Source organism: Phyllopteryx taeniolatus, chromosome 1, assembly GCF_024500385.1.
Source record: "Phyllopteryx taeniolatus isolate TA_2022b chromosome 1, UOR_Ptae_1.2, whole genome shotgun sequence".
NCBI lineage: Eukaryota > Metazoa > Chordata > Actinopteri > Syngnathiformes > Syngnathidae > Phyllopteryx > Phyllopteryx taeniolatus.
Window position 1 is genome coordinate 9,136,822 of NC_084502.1, and position 12,319 is coordinate 9,149,140.

General features: G+C 41.1%; 1 protein-coding gene across 2 annotated transcripts in view; it reads right to left on the reverse strand.

Annotated features, from left to right (window-relative positions):
• Nucleotides 1-11,846, reverse strand: part of LOC133475793 (guanine nucleotide-binding protein G(I)/G(S)/G(T) subunit beta-1) — a 36,327-nt gene extending 24,481 nt beyond the window's left edge. The window contains exon 1 of one of the 2 annotated variants that reach the window (XM_061769245.1): nucleotides 11,379-11,846. The gene's annotated coding sequence lies outside the window, so the exon portion shown is untranslated. Of the gene's footprint in view, nucleotides 1-10,071; nucleotides 10,191-11,378 lie in introns of those variants that run through there. The other variant, XM_061769259.1, reaches the window with a different exon arrangement.
• Between the last annotated feature and the right edge of the window lie 473 nt (nucleotides 11,847-12,319).

Here is a 12,319-nt window from a genome sequence, read left to right on the forward strand (position 1 = left end):
CTGAATTTGTAAAAACTGCTGAGTGTTGATCTTCATTTTCTTTCACTTTTGAACTTAAGAATTTTAAGGTGTATAAAGAGTCAAATGACCACATTTATAATTGAGTGATGATGACAGTTCTTGTTTTAACAAAGGGGGACACCATTCATTAGCTTTTGTAACTTGTAATTGATTTTCATGTGTGAAATTTTCTTGGTTGAAGGCTTTGTGTCTTGAACAAAAGCAGATAGTGTTTGATAGAAATGTGCATAATTCCAGGGCATGTCATGTTAGTCTCTCCAAACAGATTGTTCATCAAGAAAAAACAAAAACAAAGCACAGATTTTTGTTGTCCTGAACTGGCACAGTATAAATGTTATGGCATTGTAAATGTAACTGTACAAATATGATATGATTCATAAGCACCCCTAGAGGATTACTTTACTTGTAAGACAACAGCCAGTAAGGAGACATTGGCTCCTGCTGTGTCAGTTAAACTGCACTGCAAAAGACCGCACAACCATTGTATTTTTTTTTTGGGGGGGCGGCGGTGTAGTCTGCAAAATGTATTCTCTTGGCTGTGCCAAGAACGAAAACCTTAGGAGTGAAGACGGAAAGTTGCTAAACAGCCATTGCTTGCCAAGTGAAACTGCGGCACAGTTTTATGGTATTAAGGACAAGGTAATAAAAACATTAATATTTTGCCATAGCAATTTGCAAATGTTGGCAAATATTGCCTTTTGAGAAAACTATTTGATAAAGTGAAAAAATATGTTATATCAAGTGGAAAATTTTGGGGTGTCCCGGTCTGATCTTTGAGATCGAAAATCGGTGCGATGTCAGCAAAAAACGAGTATTGGATTAGATCGAAATGGATCTATAATCGGCGGCCGACTGGTTAGCATGTCTGCCTCACAGTTCTGAGCTACCCTCGCCTGTGTGGAGTTTGGATGCTCTCCCCGTGCCTGCGTGGGTTTTCTCCGGGTACTCTGGTTTCCTCCCACATTCCAAAAACATAAATGGTAGGTTAATTGCCGATTCTAAATTGCCGTAGGTGTGAATGTCAGTGCAAATGGTTGTTTGTTTATATGTGCCCTGCGAATGGCTGGTGACCAGTTTAGGGTGTACCCTGCCTCTCGCGCAAAAATAGCTGGGATAGGCTCTAGCACACCCGCGATCCTAGAAAGGATAAGCGGTACAGAAAATGGATGGATGATCTAAAATCTCTGATTTTACCTCTCTTATACAAGCACTCCATTCCATATTCCACTCCATCACTTAGCAGCGCCCGGATAGCATGCAGAGCCCACGTGATCACAACAACAGGTTGCTAAGGTGCTAACATAGTAGCAAGGAGTAAGCGTGAATGTTGCGTGCTTAAAGTCATGTATTGAATAGGCTTTACACGATCAGGATTTTTGGGGCCAATCACCGATCAGCAAGATGGAAAAAAACGATAACCGATCACCGATCCCAACCCAAGATGGAGCAATGTGTCTATTTAAATGACTTGTTAATTCACTGTACTTACTTGTGTACTGTATACTGAGTAACTTAAAGTATTCATTCTCTAGTCCAGTGATTCACAACCAGTGTGCCGTGGCACATGAGTCTGCCATGAGCAAACTTCAGGGGTGCCGTGGGAAATTACCAAATTTTACTTAAAGGCCAGAGAACAAAGATTTTAATTTTTTTTCTTGATAACTCTAGAACTCCTTTACAAACCACTTCTGTCATTTCAAAGTGATTATAGAGCATATATACAGCAGTTAAATGGATAAATATGCCGCTTTTTGCATCCAGCCCCTTCTGGTCTTCGGCTCTTTCCGGCGCTGTGACGTCACATGAGCCAAACAGCTTGCTCATTCAGTGTTGTGTGCTATTGTTCCATGCTGTTGTTCCCGCCCTTGTATATTTGTTGTCATATGATTTAACGATGTCACGATGGTTTATTGTGTGGCATTTGGTTGTACAAATGGTTCAGGCAGTGGCAAAAAGTTTTTTTTTTTTTGCCTTTCCAAGTGAAAAAGGAATACGTGACCAGTGGATAGGGAAAGTCAATTGAGAGGGGAAGAAACGTGCTATGGGTGCCGAGCGAGCATTCCCAACTCTTTGCCGATTACTTCGAACCGACGTGTTTTGAGAAAGACTTAGCAGAAAGCATTGGATACAGAGTTAGATGCTGAAATCAGCTGCGGTGCCAACTATTTTTCCTGCGGCCATCGGAACCTCAACCGCCACCAAGACAACAAAATCTCGCAGCCGCCACGGGGCTGCGGCGAAGCGGCGCTGACAAGAGGTGAGGATTTCCTTGTATATACGTTCGACTTTATTATGGTTACTGTGCACTGGGGAGTAGGGAAAAAAAGACCCACACAGTACTTTTCACTACTGTCGTTTGAACTTTTGCCTATATGGCAAGCCAACAAACACAGCAAAGACTTTCTGTGCGCCGTGTTATAACGCTACTCGAGCGAGGGGCAATATTACAATAGGAATACTGCATACTATGTAAACGCTTGTGCCGTGTCACTGAAACCTATATGAATATATAATGCGTAGTCGTGCAAAAAAATATTGGCACTCCTGGGGTGCCAATATTTCAAGCCATGACTGTATAAAAAGACATGCTTTTGACATACCGTCACATTGAGCCAGTGGCTACTCTCTTTTTCTGTTGTACAGCTGCTACTTGGCTGCTCGTCGCCGTGACTATTCCGACCTCCTGATCGGCTCAAACATGTACGGTTTGACGATGCCAAATTCAGTTGGGTGCTCCTGTACACCGAAATCCTCCTCCTCCTCATATTCCAACATGTTGCTCGCCATTCCGTATAGTGTGTAGCGTGCTGTGTTTGGCAATTGCAACGTCACTTCTGGTAGCCCTCGCGGTGGATAGAGTAACCACACCTGTGTTTTGAGCTTCGGGTATGTTCGGAGAGGGCTCAATATGAGTCATAAAAACCAAATTTTTAGCTAAACTATGTTTAAGTTATGTGCATGTATTACATAACATAAACAATGCAAACATGAATTTTAACTGACCCCATAACATCTTTGTCATTTTACCTTTAACTGCTCAAAAAATTATTCATTTACAAGAAATAATGTATTTGTTCCTCTATTTATGCCAGTGAGGCACAGTGACAGACAGAACAAATAAATGCTCTTCTATTAGATGGCAGGAAGTACATACAGTAATTACTGTGCATCTACTTTGGGTGACATTTTTGTTTGTTGGTGTGCCGTGAGATTTTCCAATTGTAAAATATGTGCCTTTGCTCCATAACGGTTGGAAGTCACTGCTCTAGTCAGGTCATGTATTCTCATCAGTCAGGTCAAACCAACATTACATGACATAATGGGTGCTAACTTACTGTAGTTTAATTACTTTATTGTAATTACTTTACACACACCGAAACTTTACAGCATGATTTGACATCACGCCGGGATGTTTACGCACAACCGTTGGTGCTAGCACTATAAAAAGGTGCAATTTCCTCAAAATTAGTGATGCGTCGAAATGAAAATTCTTGACCTTAAGCAAACAAACAAAAATGAGAAAAAAGGCTGCAAACCAAAACACTGGAAGAATTTATTATGCCAATTATGAGTAAAATTGCATTCATGGCTATGACTACAGCGCTGCCAACCTTGAAAAATTCACTTCCAGAACAATTTGTCTGAATTTCCATATTTTTTTAATTATGTCAAGAACGTTAAAGTGGGACAATTATTGCAGTAGATTATGCAAAAGGATAAAAATAATTCAGCATTCTGTTCAATTGTGCAACATAATCGTTACGCTACAGTTGTTTTCGTTAATATATGACTTCAATATTTGTTATTTGAATGTTTTTCTTTGGGTTTGGCTCTGTTATAGGTGTTCGTGACTTAACCATTAGGTGGCAGCTATGCACTTAAACATGCCGAGTCTGATAGAAATCGAGAATGGGAGGAAGAAGAAAAAGACGAAGAAGAAACATGATGTCATGTGGAACGAATACAATGCGGTGAGGTGCAAATAAAGTGAATAAAAAAGAAATACAAGAGTGATTCTTGAGAATGCCACACTGTGCAAACCCAACTGCCTGGAACAGTTAGCTCAGACAGTGACGGCTGACCCAATATCAAACTATTTGAGTGATTGACGATCGCTCCTGCAACAGAGCTAGCTAGTAGCTGCTAACGCTAACATAAATAAACCCCGTGAACACTTTCCATCTTATCTTCCCGCCCCGTTCACAGAGCGAACATAAAAACACAAGCTCTTCAACTGCCACCACAATCGCTCCGCGGCGTTGTTTTGTTTACATTACAGGAGCGGGATGGCGTCCCGGATCTCTTTAACTTGATAAGGTGTCACACTCGATAACGTGCTTCATCTTCAGGTGATTTGACACGAATATGCCTTACTTCATCGTGAAATCTTTCATACACGTTTTGCAGACTACGGTTGTCTCCACATTATAGATGTGCCCTTGTTGGGGGGCTATTTATGGGTTGCTCATCGCTAGCATCTTCTCCCCCATGTTGGCGGACTTCCCGCGGAGTAGTGAAAAGTATCTCAAATAAAATCGATGATCCCCTTTTTCCTTAGAGCATTAATAAAATATTTATCGAATCAAGCTTCTCGATATATCGCCCGCCCAGCACTACATCACACCCGTGGTGGAAATACATGACTGAGTAGGGGTTTACCGATCTAACTTGTACCATGGTGAACGAAACTGAACCAGGAACATGGAGAACTGAACCGAGCCACTCGTGGAAACCTGACTGGACAGATTAGCCTGTATTGAACGCCAGTCAACACTTTTTAAATTACATTTTGATATTGATTTGTGATGCTAAATAGTAAGCTACTGCAGCAATGGTTTGGTAAAAGGAGTGCGTTTAAAATACTGACAAGGTACAATGAAACTTAGATTGTCCTCTGCAATTGCTAATTGTGATAGAGACAAAGCAGTACACTACCATCTGAGCCATCACATCATTTTAACTCTACCAATGTGCTGTACTTCAAACTTCTACTGAGAGTTGCCATAGTCCAGCTGCTGAAAGAAAAGATTAGTTTCGCTCTATAAGCACCAGTGTTGCATACCCACACATTATTTTGCCTGTCATCACTACCACTTGATTTCATTGACTCTCTTTCTCACTTCCCGTGTGAATGAAGCTTTATATCATAGGCAGGCCATTAATTTTCCAAATGAGCCATGTGATAAATTGGAATAATTCTGAAATAATGTTAAACAAAATGCGTCGTAAAGTCATGCAACTACACAAGATTACATCGCTATACCAGCATTCACAAAAAAACATGTCTACAGGTATATGTTATGCATACATTTTTCTTAATGTTTAGTGTGCTGGCATTATGAGCACCAATCGCCAACTCAAAATGGACGTTCCAAGACTGAAGTCTGAGATCATTATCAAGGCAAATCCCCTTCTTCCCTCCACCATGTAGGTAGGTGACTAAATGCAGATAACTAGCCACAATTTTCTTTCAATTTCGATGTGCCGGATTTCACGCAATTGGATGTAGCGGAGGTCCACCAAAATTGCTTTTCGTATTGTTTCATGCAAAGTAATCCCTGTTCTACTGGCTGATGACATTCTTGGGAAACCCCTCTACCACCAAGTTTTTAAAATTTTCAATTTAGATGAGATTTGGTGGTTCTGACAAAGATGAAAATGTTACTGGATTTCAGCATCCAAAATCACAAGTTCATAGGATTTCGACATGATTGAAAGGTATAGCGATGTGACAAACAGTTATTATTCTTGTTTTCTGTTAAGTGTGATGTAAATCTGACAATTAGCTTGCTCTCGGTTTAGCCCAGAATGAGATGGCTTGAACAGACGCCACCATTGAAAAATCTGAAAATGGCCTGTTTAAACATCACAATTTCATCTCAATTAAGAAACATACGGGCATTTTTCTACCAGTCATGATTTCACTCACATTTCCTACTGATTTACATTGATTTCTGGACAAGTAAATTTGAGCCGCTTTGTGACATAAAAAGTGTCATAAAATCCTTAATACTTATCAGATTCTTACAAACTATGCTCATTTTATTTGTTTCAAATCTCAATCCATTGATACTCTATTTTGATATACAGGTGTTTGAAATTATCTGTAACATACCTACACCATGCAGAAAAGAATTTTGCTAACATGAGGACCAATGTTGCTGGCATTGTTGGTAAAGGGGTCTGAAAAATCGCTAAAGGCAGTGACAAAGTTGCTTTTGCTCGCTTGAACTGCCCACATATGTGAACAATAATGCACCGCTTTCAAAATAAGCAAACTGCGAATTTTACATCATATATGACGACTTTGCAAGGACCGGTTAGAGTCTGGGGATGGGCCTAATGTGGCCCGCGGGCTGTATAATGGTCAGGCCTGCTTTAGATACTTTGACAGACCCTAGTATCCCTATTGACAACTAATTATTGAAAATGTGTGATTTTGTGACCTTACGCTGCCATCCATGTAAAATTTTTAGGCAACAACTTTCTAATGGTGCCGAGTGCAGACACTGAAATGGTCTCACAGCACTGGTGAATCTTCTTGACCACTAAAGGATGGTATGAGTTCAACATGTTTGAAACGCAAATTGGCCAGCTTTGAGAAATTCAATGTAGTAGTGGCTTTTGCTAATGGGAATTTTTAAGGAACGTAAAACTGTATCAAGATAAGTAGAAATGGGCCGAAACAGCATGCAAGTCGTTTAAGGGCGCGGGTTTTATGTACTGTGTTTTGGTGCAGTTAACTCTTCCCCCGTCTCTTGCTGTGGACACAAACATGACGCTGAGTCTTCACTTCAACTTTCTGGATGATTTCAAGTCTTTCTGGTTATTTCTATTGTGCAAAGTGGTGGTTATTAGTACAAGAGGAAGTAATGAATATACAACATGCCCAGGTTTGGCATCCTAGGAGGCGGTTGTCATTACAAACTGGCTGGCGTAATCATTTAGATTGATTATACAAAACCTTCATTTTATGGGTGGGTGGGAATAACTGTAATAAGTAGACCACTGATGTGATACATCGGTTACATCAATGAAAGTAAGTGGTGGGCGCAGTCTGATTTCCAAGTTTCCCCGGTCGAGAGGTCCATTGTAATCAACAAAGTGAAAAAGTTTTCTCTATGAAGTTGGGAGGACAGAGGAAACACAGACCACACAAAGAATAAAATCCCAAACACCAGCCAAGACGTCGATTAAGTGGTCAGCGCATTCATTGAAATACAAGTGCAGAAGAAGTCAAAATGGAATTGACACAAAAATTAATTCTCCCAAATCAGGATGGTGCAAACAGATGAAGCTAGAGCCTAAATTCATGACTGTATAATTCCAACTCCTTCCCAAAAAAAATTAAATAAATAAATCATTCAAATTAGCTAAAAATACAATATGTTGTGGGGAAAAAATCTGAACGATTACCGACCAAAACCATATAATCCCAGATAGTGGAAGAGACTAAGAATATAATCCCATTTCTATCCCGCAATCGCAGATTAAAAATACACATCATAATGAAAATCCTTTTTTGAAAACAAAAGACACCTCTTAGCACATATGGCTAATAACGGTAACACCCGTCCGTCCGAGTAAGATGTGCTGCACAATCATTAAAGACACGCACATACATGCATATAGAAAACGTCATGAAGTAACAAAAGTGGATTTACAGTCAAATAAATTCAAGTGAGTCAGGATTGTGATCTGGGTCATGTCTCACTCACTCACTCACACACCTTTTAAAAAAGATTAACAATTCCTAATGCAAGCCTCAAATTCCCTTTTTATCTATTGTGTGATTGGACTGAACCACTTTAGTTGGACTGTAGTGAAAAGTCGGTAATTTGCATTTTTTTTCTGAGGAACCTACTACCTAATAGGCTTTACACTATCAGGATTTTTGGGGCCGATCACCGATCAGCGAGTTTTAAAAAACGATAAATTACTTGTTCATTAATCATTGAATTAAAGTCCTCTCCCAAGCACCGGTGACCAACATGTTTTTCCCCATTTAGTTCTTATAATACACACGACGCGATCGAGTGTTTTTGTCGTGGTAACGAGTGTATCTGGTCGCGTTTGACAAGATAAAGCTCAATGATCGTAAAAAACGGGATGCGGTGGTGTCGGAATACAATATTTTATTGCAGTAGTCTGACATAGTTCAAACGTGAAAGACCAAATTTGTCTTGTAGTCTGATCCACGCATTACGTGTTGTCTGTCCCACGTTGCCGACTTTTTTTAAAACTTTATTGGCGGTAAGATATTTACAGTACTACGTTAAAAGACACACGACAAGGCTAAAAATAAACCGTACACGATGGCGATGCAGAGTAAATGTCTTTTGCGGAGCGGATCAATGATCGGCGAATTATGACAAAGACGATCAGAATAAAATGCTAATTATCAGCAGATACCGATCTGGCAGATAAGATCGGTATAAAGTCTACTACCTCGCCTCAACATTTTCTGAAAACCTCACTTATTTGTATTTCTGTGCTCTGTGTGTATGTTGTGCCATAAGATGCTACAAGATGCAGTTAAAGCCCTGGCTAACACTAAAATATTTATGGGTGTCAAGGACGTATATGTTGAAGGAATACAACTTGACATTCACGTTTTTTTATGTCGGGAAGATTTAGTCCGTGTTGCGAGCGGAAGTTCCGAAGAGTCATTTCCACGTGTATGTTTTTGCTCTGCTGAGTGGCTACTAAAAAGCTCATGTTAATAAACGGTGGAAGTTTCGTGTTTGTGGATTATATTTTGTGGTATATTTACAGTTCAAACGATCAATACAGGCAATTATAACCATGTTTTTAGGGATGTCAATTACTTTCGTTTTTCCCTATCCATGAAAGGACTCTGTCCCTAATCGCCCTCAAACTTATTGTAGTATATTTGAGAATTTATACATTACATATCATTTTATTGAAGACATGACTTGCAGCTATTATCGAATCCGAGGGCAGAGTGGTTAGTTTCCATATGCTTGCCACTTGATCAAAGTGTAGTGTTTTTTTTTTTGGTAACGTTTGAAAGGTTTAGATTATGTTAGTAATTAATGTCATTTTATACTTGTGTGAAAGTTAAAAAAATAAAGACGCATGAGGTGCATGTGATTTTTATTCCACCACATTCGTAATTAATGTCAAGAGTGTAAAGACTCGTGTATAACATTAAATTGCTTAAACGCCGCTTATACCTTGCACAGCAATACTTAAAATGTTACATAAATCCTTTACTTTTTATAAAAGGTTTGATCCGAAAGAAAAAACATTCAAAAAAAGGGATTGAGCTCATTGGGGAATTTTATTTCGAAAGCTGACCACATCTGAGGTTTGGGTAGTGTAATGTAACTAACTGTTGAGGTACTAAAAACATTGACAAAAAGCCAAAATCCACATATTACAAAACGTATGTCGAAACGCACACATGGCACGCGATCAGAAATGGATTTGCAGTTGTTATTCACGCTCGAACAGTCAATTCCTCACTATGTTGTCCGACATCTGACTGCATTCGCCTAACCAGGAATCAAACAGGCTTTAAACAACACGAGTTAAACAAAAAATAAACTAAAATAAAAATCATACAAAGCGTTTTTTTTTCAGGTTTTCACAGCAAGGGAACTAAGGCGAGCGGGCCCCGACTAAAAGCTCCACGACGCTCGGCAGCTGTCTGTACGAGTGGGAAAAAAGGCGCTGATGAGAAAGGCTTTGAACGCCATCTTGTTGAGTGCAGCAACTCGGGCCCTCAATGCAGGAACCCATTCATTGGAGGCGATGCAGGAAGGGGGGCGCACACCGGCAAAAAAAAAAAACACACCCGAGGAAATACGAACTGTTATATTTAAGAGATATACAAAAAAAAAAAAGAAAATCATTGACAAGGCGACTTCAAATGGACTGGATCCATTTGCGAGTTCTCCGGCCCGACGGGAAGTTGCTCAGCGGCATCTCGTTGCCCCTTATTTGGGGAGGAGGCGCTCGATTCAGCAACACGTCTTAAGGACACTTGAACCTCCTAATTTCACACGCACACGGAGCCATACTTACGCTTTTGCTTAACCCAACTGAGAACGATCCTTTTCATCGGGTTTTATGTCCGTGGTGTAACGACACAGCCGGCCCACACCGGCGTAGCCGCTAGCAGCTTGCCGTGCAACCCAGCCGAGCGAGCTCGACATAACAGGATTGCAGCGAGCCAATTACGCTCATTTGCTCTGCCTTACACCGACAAGTTCACTCACGGCCGATTTGCACACTACGGCCCAGGAGCAAAATACCATGGAAACCCATGTGATTTGAAACAAGTCGACATTGTTGCCATAGGCTAATTATGCTACAATGAAGTTATGTTCCCGTGCAGCCTGATTTTTTTTTGTGTGTGTTCCGGTTAAAGTAAAATTTGGTCCAAAAAGAAGCCTCAACTCGGTTATGCTTTTGATTCACTTGCATTCATAAACTCGGCTAATTTGACGAAAATCCTCCAGCTACGAAACTCGGCGTTACGCAAATCTGAGCGGAGCAATTACTGGTAACACTCTCGAGGTTTAAGCAAACATGGTTCGCAAAATACCCCCCCCCCCCCAAAATAAATATACATATGGCCCACTTTTGACACGATCGAGCGAAACACGCCCAATGTGAGCCACGGCAGGCTGCGGCCACTGCTGGGCTAACTTGCTCGGACTCGCTACGGAAACCAGGGTGGGTGGTGTCGGTGGTGATTCGGGTTGGCGGAGAAGCCATTTTTAGACTCGCTTCGTTGTGAGCTGCACGATCCTACGATTTGCGCCGAGACGGCCAGGAAAACCCAAATTCGATTCGTTTCAAAGCGTTCCGCAGGGGAGCGGAAATTGTGTCGGTAATCTCAAGAGTTTACAACAAGTTTGAAAGGGAAAGCCCATCGGCATACGAGATGTCTACTTGCTTTGCACGAACCAGAGACGTGGAAAATATGGGCCGACGTGTCGACTTGTTGGCAACAACCGGGATCGGAATTTACACTTTAATAAGCCCTCATATTGCACAGCAAAGTGATTTTAAAGGGTCAAGTTAGCTGGAAGATAGGGCGTAGACAACCGTTACCGAATAACCTGTTAATAGTAGCGTAGTTCCCACTTACGACGGGAGCATTCATGCGAAAGCTACACAAATGTCCCAATTGTCTCCAATTACAAACCACTGTGCCTTTTTAGACTGACCCCCACTCACTCTGCTGGTAGCAGGGACTTACCGTTAGCGAGTGGCAGGCAACCGTCAAACCAACTAGTTAACCCAGTTAACTCCTTCATCTTTAGCTAGCCACATAGAGAACTGATCATATAAAAAAAAAAAAAAAAAAAAAAAATACTCCTTACCTGCTTTTAGATGGTATCAGCGCTTTAAAAAAAAAAAAAAAAAAAAAAAAAAAAGACAAAAATTCACATTAGCTGGAAACAATAAAAAAGCTCGTCTTCTCCTCTCTGCAGCCAGGCGCTCGGATGTAGCTCAGTGTAGCTAGCGTAGAGCGGCACTCCCCGAACGAACAGTTTTGACCCGCCGAGGGGGTGGGGTGGGGGACACACACCGGCACGGACGAGCAGCTACGAGGCGGTGGTTTACCCCGAGACTAGGTGCTTAAGAGTCCCGCGTGAGCACTCTCCGGAGCCGCCACAAATTTCCACCTTCACGGCAAAAAAAAAAAAAAAAAACAACAACAACAACCACCACAAATCCCTTCGTCCAAGCAGCGTCGTCGTCCCTTTTTTTTTTTCTTCTTCCTCGGCGGGCGTCGGGATCTCAGCGGCTTCTTCCTGCGGCCATCAAACAGCGGAGATGGGCGCGGTAACCCTGCACTCAGCTCCGGGAAACCCCACGCTCAGGAGGCGTCACAACGTACGGCCAAGGGTCGGCGACCACTTCAAGAAATCAGGAAATACTGCCATCTTTGGCAACTCCCGACACATGCACACATTCAGGGTGCACCAAAAGTAGCTTCGTTACATTTACGCCCATTTATTACAATTACAGTCCATTGAATAAGCGCAGTAAAAGCTTGTCAATTCAAAGTAGGGTTTCAAGCCAGGGTTAGGGTTTCTAGCTGAGGTGTCACAATGAATTAATCATCAAATTAATTGACAAATATTTTGAGAAACGATGAATTGTTTACAGCCATTGTTTAACATGAAATTGTCCAAATCTTCTGATTTAAGCCACTCAGTAAATATTTTCAGATTTCTATAATCCTTCATGAAAGCAAATAAGACATTTGAAAAACATTTGCTTTGACTTTGGAAAACAATGATTATTATTCCCCCCT